Consider the following 7,889-nt stretch of genomic DNA (forward strand, 5'->3'; position numbering starts at 1 on the left):
TGTAACCCAATTTTTGACAAAGCTAAAAGCCCGAAAATAAACAAATAAAACCCAAAATGTTAACAGTTCATTTACAAACCAAAAAAACCAGACCCAAAATAAAATAAACCCAAAACTCAACTATGCCAGCCCAATACAACCCTAGCCCACAAACAAATTGTTGCAGCAAAAAAAGAGAAACCCTAGGGCACCGTTGGCCGCCGCCTCTACCCCTGCGCACCGTTCCATCTCCTCGCACGCCATCGTCACGCCTCTGACACCTGCAGGGAGAAGTGAATGCAAACAACAGAGGATTACAAAGAACTAAAGAGCAAAAAAACAAAAAGATGAAGATAAAACGGGTGTAATATGGCTATAAAAGCCAAAGGATTCTCATTGTAACTTTTTTTTTACGAACACATAAATATTGAGATAAAAAAAATCGAGATTAAAGAAAAGGTTGATTTGAACTTCTCTCTCTTCGTTTTTCTTTATTTTTGTATGTTTGTTTATTTATTGTTGCAAATCGATTTTAAAAATACATCAAAGAATGTGAAAAGAAAAAGGTTACCCGAATCAGCCCTTAGGCCCGCCGTCGATGGTCCTTCGTCGTCGCCGGATGTGGGTTTAGGGAGGGGTCAAGGTTTTTTTCGTTCCCTGTTCCATGGCCTTGGAACTTTGGCAGAGAAGGGGAACCTCCCCTTTTGTTTTGTAGGTTCTTTGCAGAAAATGGAACAGCAAAAAAAGAAGTAAAATTTTTAACTTTTATGGATTATAAAACGGCGCCGTTTGGAAGCTTGGAGGGCTGCGCAGTATTGCCCTAATGGGTATTTTACACAATTAGCCCCTTCAATTCTGTGGACATTCGGTGCACTCTTTTATTTTACTCAATTTCGGCCACAGAATTTCGCATCCTTTCCGATCTAGTCCTACGCAAAGCGATGCGTATGTGGGACAGGGAATATTGCACAATCGGTCCCCCATGTCTTTAGCGCATTTTATTCTTGCCCCCCAGCCCCCGGTTTCATGTATTTGCAGTTTAAGACCTTTTTTTTAATTTCATTTCAACCATATCCTTAATATATTTAATTTATTTATTTTTTAAGATATGCTCTTTTGGGCAATTTACCAAAAAAAGCCATTTTTTTTCAAAATTTACCGAAATGGGCCGATTTTTTGATTATTTATCGGAATGGGCCATTTTCCGCGAAATCGCGTACACGTCAGCTCGATGTTAGGGTACGTGTCAGGACATTGCGTCCACGTCAGCGCAATTTGCTTACGTGGACACAAATCGTGCCTACGAGGACGCGATTTGCTGACGTGGATGAACAGTTTATGTTTTTAAGCTTGGAAAACTTTAAAAGGCCATAACTTTTTGCTCGGTTGTCCGATTCAGACGATTTTTTTTTGATTTCGAATAACTTTTCGAGATCTACGCACTGACAAACGCCGAAGGCGGTTTGCCGCAGTTTTCGTCGAAAAAGATCCTTTTTTGCCCCTAAATTTTGATTTTTTCGGTTTAAAATTGAATTTGAAAACATTCAAATCATTATTTTCCTTATTTATTTGAAGTAAACACCGGATCTTTTTTTATAGAATTGTCTTATATCATCCTGTTATAGGTATAAGTCAGCTCATTCCACTTTTGAGAAGTTCCCTAAAATTTTCATTTTATTCAATTTAGTCCCTAAAACCTAAATAGTCATATTTTCAAATCTAAGCTTTGTTTTTCAATTCAAATTCAATTTCATCCTTCCATAACATTCAAATATTCTTAAATACAAAAATTTCATGCTAATTTTGAAATAATTACACTTTAGTCCCTATACTCGTAACTAACAAATTATACTTTACAAATTAGTCACTATTCATCTCTAAGCAGTTTGTCAGCGCGTAGATCTTGAAAAGTTATTCGAAATTAAAAAAAATCGTCTCAATCGGACAACCGAGCCAAAAGTTATGGCCTTTTAAAGTTTTTCAAGCTAAAAAACATAAACTGTTCATGCCACGTCAGCAAATCGCGTCCTCTAAGGCGCGATTTCCGTCCACGTCAGCAAGTCGCGCTGATGTGGATGCAATTTCCTAGCGCGTAGCCTGACATCGCGCTGACGTGGACGCGATTTCGCGGAAAATAGACCATTCCGATAAATAATTAAATAGTTGGCCCATTTCGGTAAATTTTGAAAAAAAAAGGCTTTTATTGGTAAAATACCCTGCTCTTTTATCATTATATGTTTTAAGCTTTTTTTATTTATTTGAAATTGTTTTACATTAAAACCTTTCATATATTCTTTTGAAAACTGTTTCTTTTATTATTTAGTATTTTCTTTTACACATTATTTTATTTTAAATTTGCTTTGGATAAATTAGTTTTTGTAACAACCCTATACCTAGTCTAATCGTACTGACCCAATATAAGGCTATTACATTTGGTGCCAAACGATTATAGCTAGATATTGTTTAATTAAACCATTTATACATAGCATTTTAACTTACCAACCATATTTGCAAACATACATATAGTTTTACTAATTCATTTTATATATATACCAAAATACGTAAAGTACTTAAAAATAGATAGAAGTCCAAGAGTTTACATTTTAGTTCCTAACACATGGAAGCATAACTGATTGTCTATGTACATGCCATTTTAATTCAAAATATGGTACCTACTTTTGAAGCTCTTGAGGATGTGATGAGATGAGAGATCTTCTATCCTGACTTTACCTCTTCGAGACAAACTGTACCTACGCGTTAAAATTAAACGCGTTAAGCCGGTGAAGGCTTAGTAAGCACTACAAAAAATAAACAGATAAATAAATATAAACAAAATATGTCAAACTCTTTCTGTTATTACGTATTTACGTACGTATAAGCTTCATAAAACTTACATTAGCATATTAATGATTCGCTTTTATCCACAAATCATAATCTTAGCCCAAAGTAGATTTATATAGAACACACCGGATATACGGAACAAATACAGAGGTGCATTATTATGCACTAATGAACAGAGAGCACTAAAGTGCTATACAGAGAGCACAGATGTGCTAAACAGAGAGCACTGACGTGCTAAAATCAGAGAGCACCAACGTGCTAGTAGTCAGAGAGCACCAACGTGCTAATAATCAGAGAGCGCGCTAAAGTTCCTTAATGGCATGCCACTAATATCTTGGTAGTTCTAAATTCCATCTACTTGGGCATTAAAACTGAATCTCATTCAATTAAATACTTTATAGAATTATTTCGAAAAAGATTTCTCATTTCTCCATCATTACAATTTAGTGCACATTTCACAATTCACAATTATCACACCATTTTCACATATATATACTTTTGTCACAATATTTACTTAATGTTCAATCAATGTACCACTATATACTTTCCATATATAATTTTCTTTACAAATTTCATAGTTCCATAATCTTTTATTTTACTTTATTTTATTTTATTTCTAAATAATTCTATACTATAATATAGGCATTTAAATAAAATAAATTAAAAAAATAACCTTGTAGTACTTGCAACAAAAAGGTTGAGATGATATCTTCCTTCACTCCTTAGCCTTCTCTTTCCCTTTTTCTTCAATTAGGTCCTTTCCTTTCTTTTCTTTCTCTTCAATTTCATATAAAACACATAACATTTATATAGTAGAAAAACAATCAAATAACTTTCCTATATGATTTAATAAGAATAAACATATATGATATAAAAATTTCATAATTTCTTACCTTAGCTAATATTTCAATTTAATTCATAACTAAAATTATTTCTATTTCTATCACAATCTATACCTTATTTTTACTTAAATTCTACTTACAACTTGACTTAACTCTCAAATTTTCACTAATAAACCTTAATTTCGAATTTCTTACAATTTTAAATTAAACTTATAACTTATTTCTCAATTTAATCTTTTTCCCAATTCTAGTTTGAATTTCCATCAATTCAATCTCTAATTCATCCACTATTTCAATATAAACTACATAAAAAAAATTCTACTAACTTTCAAAATTTCAACATATACCTACTAATATTTTAATCTAGAATCATAAAAACTTAAAAATTTCAAGAAAAGGACTTAATTTGACTTACCAATTTGAAATTGAACCTTAAAACCCTAATTTTCTTCTTTACTTTTTCTTTCTTTCCTTCTCCCCTGTTTCTCCCCTGTTCCGTTTCGAATTCTATTCTGTTTCTTTCTTTTCATTTCTTTTTCTTTTGTTTTATATATAATAATAATATAATATAATAACTTACTTATTAATTAAATATCATAATATATAATATATATAACTTAAATTAAAAAAAAATATCTTAGATATTTCATTTGTTATGCCGCCTCAATTTTAGAAAAAGGCATAATTGCCTATTTGGTCTTTTTAACTTTCTTTAATTTATAATTAAACTTTTACACTTATTTCAATCTAATCCCTTTTTCCTAATTACTTCCAATTACATTAAATTCTCCTAGTCAAAACATAATTAGACACACAACTAACTTAGTAAATATTTATAATAAATATTTACAAATCTGATTTACCGGAACAAAGTCCCGATAATGTATTTTTTTAATCTATTTAAATAAATTTTACCATATAATCAATAAAGTTTTATTATCAAAATTTTCATGCAACATTCCTATCATAATATAGACCATACCACAATATTAAAATAAATTTTCTTTCTAGCTCGGATTTGTGGTTACGAAACCACTATTCCAATTTACTGAAAATGGGTCATTACAGTTTTTATCTCAAGTTTTTTTATTTATTTATTTCAAATATATGTGGGTGCACCATCCATTTTAAATTTATATGTACTATGTAATTTAAATGGTTTCTCATGCCATTTATTCTGAAATTCTCTATACTGATCGTTTCCAAACTTCTTCTTTTTTTTTTATTTATTTCATGTTTTTATAGATTAAGTACTTTATACATCATTTTATCTCATTTTTAAATATATTATATATGCTAGTTATTTTAAATCATTTTGTATCTTTTTCAACTACTATCTGTTTTTTTGTTTTATTTATTATCTATTTTAAGATTTTTCTTATTTTAAGCTTTTATGTGTACATATTATTTATTTTAAAATTTTTCATACATAATATTTTTTAAAATTATTTTGTATATAATTGATTTTTAAATTTCTTTTCCATATTATTTATTCAAAACTCACTTATATCTTTTTAAAATTATTCTACATTTTATTTGTTCTAATTTGTTTTATGCTACTCATTTTGAAATTGTTATATGCTACTTAATTCATTCGTCTTTATTTATTAATACTAGTATTCAAATAATGTATGTTGAGTGTGTATTGTTATTGTGTGTACCATAATTAGTTTACTCGTATTTCCATATTATTGTCATACATTTGTGTAATCATCCATGTATCATTATTTCATGTTTATTATTATATTGTTATTTCGCGTCATCATATTGTAAATTAAACTCCGACATAGTTATCCAACTTAGGTTACTTTATTTTATTCCAAACAAAATAAATGCTTACCTTCAAATAGATTACCCGCTATTATTCGAAATGGAATTTTGCTAAATAAGGCAATATTTTGCATTTTGGGAATTCGAGAAATTGTACCATAACTTACTGGGTCTCGATTTTCTCGTTAAACCTAAATAGTAAAATATCCTTTTAAATTTTCAAACGCATAAAATTTCAAAAATAAAGGTAATATTCTATATTTAGAAAATTCGAGAAATCGTGCCCTAACTTACTGGGTTTTGATTTTTTTCGTTTATTCTAAGTAACCGAATATCCTTTTAAAATTAAAATAAATGAGGTTTAAATAAAAAGTGAAATACAAACTTACTCTCAAAATATGAGATGTCGGGTCCTAACTTACTGGGTGTGACATCTTGTTACTTCGAGGTAAGGGAGCATTTTTCATTTTTGATTTAATTAAAGCATTTTAAAATCAACATTAATAAAAGAGGATCGTATTTTAAATCTTTTCAAACTTTCAGCTTTCGACATAAAGACATTAAATAATCAACTAAGGTACCAATTTTGGGCGTATCGAGGGTGCTAACCCTTCCTCGTGCGTAACGGACTCCCGAACCCGTTTTCTAAATTTCGTAGACCAAAATCGTTGTTTTGATAAAATCAAATCGTTTATTAAAAACAATCACTTTTCAAGGTGATCCGATCACACCTCATCAAAAAGGATTAGTGGCGACTCCCATTTTCGTTTTCATTTTTAAAATTCAAGTCGACCCCGTTTTATTAAAAAAATGGTGTCAACATATAATATATAGTTTTTTTTAAAAAAAGGGTTGATTTTTAAATATATTTTTAGTTTGATTTTAATAGTAGGAGTAGAACTAGTAAACTGTCACGTGTTTTTTTTAAGTATAATTGCCGTTTTTTCTCAATTTAAAAGATATATTATCTTATTAATTTTGTTTGTAAAATTTAAAATTCATGTTGAAATTTTAATGTTATAATTATATTTTTTTGAAGTGATAATAGTTTCAATATAATTGTTCATTACAAGTAGTAAAATAAATAGTTAATTCGATTCAAATAAACTAATTAACTAACTAATCAAAATAAATTCGAAAGAAATACATAAATGAAACTTGAATATGAGAATTCAAAGTTCTCAACATTTCAACCTTGAAAAATTCCCTTTACGTTAAAGGTGTTGTCATTTGAAATGATGAAAAGTTATCACTTTCCAATGAATTTAATTGGTTGGAATGTGATTACATCATTTTATATGTAGAAATTGATCTATTTTCTTTGGAATGTAATATTTCCTCACAAGTAATAAAATGTGATTTCTTGATAGAAAAGTTACTTTCCATATAAATGAAAAGTAAAAAAAATTGCTAAGATAAATTAACTTTTATTTATTTATTTTTGTTTGGGTATTAATTTATTCATTATAAAAAAATAAAAATAAAAACACAATTGTTGCATGTTCTCCCATCCTGTGATAACTGTGGCTTCAATTCATTGCTTCAAAATAAATGAATGTATATTTTCTTTTGAAATAAATACTTTTTAAAATGTATTTTTTATTAATATCAATTTATATATGCAATATATAAATTATACCCTTAGAATTTATATGTAGAATGTAATGAGAACAAATTTATACAAATTATTTTTTAAACCTATTTATGTATCGGATTTGAGCAAAATGCGGAAAAGAAATTCATGTCTTCTGGATTAGTTCAAATATTGTTAATGAGAAAAGTAATAAAAACAATCATTAAATATTTAATTCAAATATTTGTTAATAATAGAAATTATTGAAAAATTTTAAAATGCAGTAATATTTTTTTATTTAATAAGAATAATTTTATAAGATAATATTACGTTAGCGTACCAAACAGGTGAATTTAATTTTCTTGAAATTTTAATGAAAAAACTTTTTAATATCGATTACATTTCATCGAAATCATTAAATGGGAATCATCAAATCAAACCTCTTCTAGTTGGAACTTCGATATTATTATAAGCATATTAACAACAATTTCCTATGCGGTGTTTGGGTTTTTTTTTCTTTTGATTTATATGAGTAATTGGTTTGTTGGTAAACTATAATGTTTGTCTAAATTTTTGTTTTGATCATTTAAGTTTAAAAAATTACATTTAGGTCATCCGAGATTATATATTTTTAGTCACTCAGCTATTAAATGATTAATGGAATAATTTATATTAGGGTGGTGGTAAAAATTTAAAATAGATTCTTTATAGGAATAACTTATATTAGGGTGATTCTAAAAAATATAGTTTTTAGTCACATTATTAAATTTTAAAGATAACAAAGTATTATTATAAACTTATCTATATCTACTATCTTCTCCAACTTAATTTAACTTTAATTAAATTACTTAAAATAATTATTTTTTTAAAATTATAAACAAACT

General features: G+C 28.0%; 1 long non-coding RNA gene across 1 annotated transcript; it reads right to left on the minus strand.

Moving 5' to 3' along the window:
* Positions 1-37: 37 nt before the first annotated feature.
* Positions 38-703, minus strand: LOC107911396 (uncharacterized). The gene is made up of 2 exons (XR_001687870.2): positions 551-703; positions 38-260 (listed from the first exon to the last, which is right to left on the minus strand). It is a non-coding gene; the product is annotated as an uncharacterized lncRNA (long non-coding RNA).
* Positions 704-7,889: the final 7,186 nt, after the last annotated feature.

The sequence above is a fragment of the Gossypium hirsutum genome, chromosome D11, assembly GCF_007990345.1.
Source record: "Gossypium hirsutum isolate 1008001.06 chromosome D11, Gossypium_hirsutum_v2.1, whole genome shotgun sequence".
Lineage (NCBI taxonomy): Eukaryota > Viridiplantae > Streptophyta > Magnoliopsida > Malvales > Malvaceae > Gossypium > Gossypium hirsutum.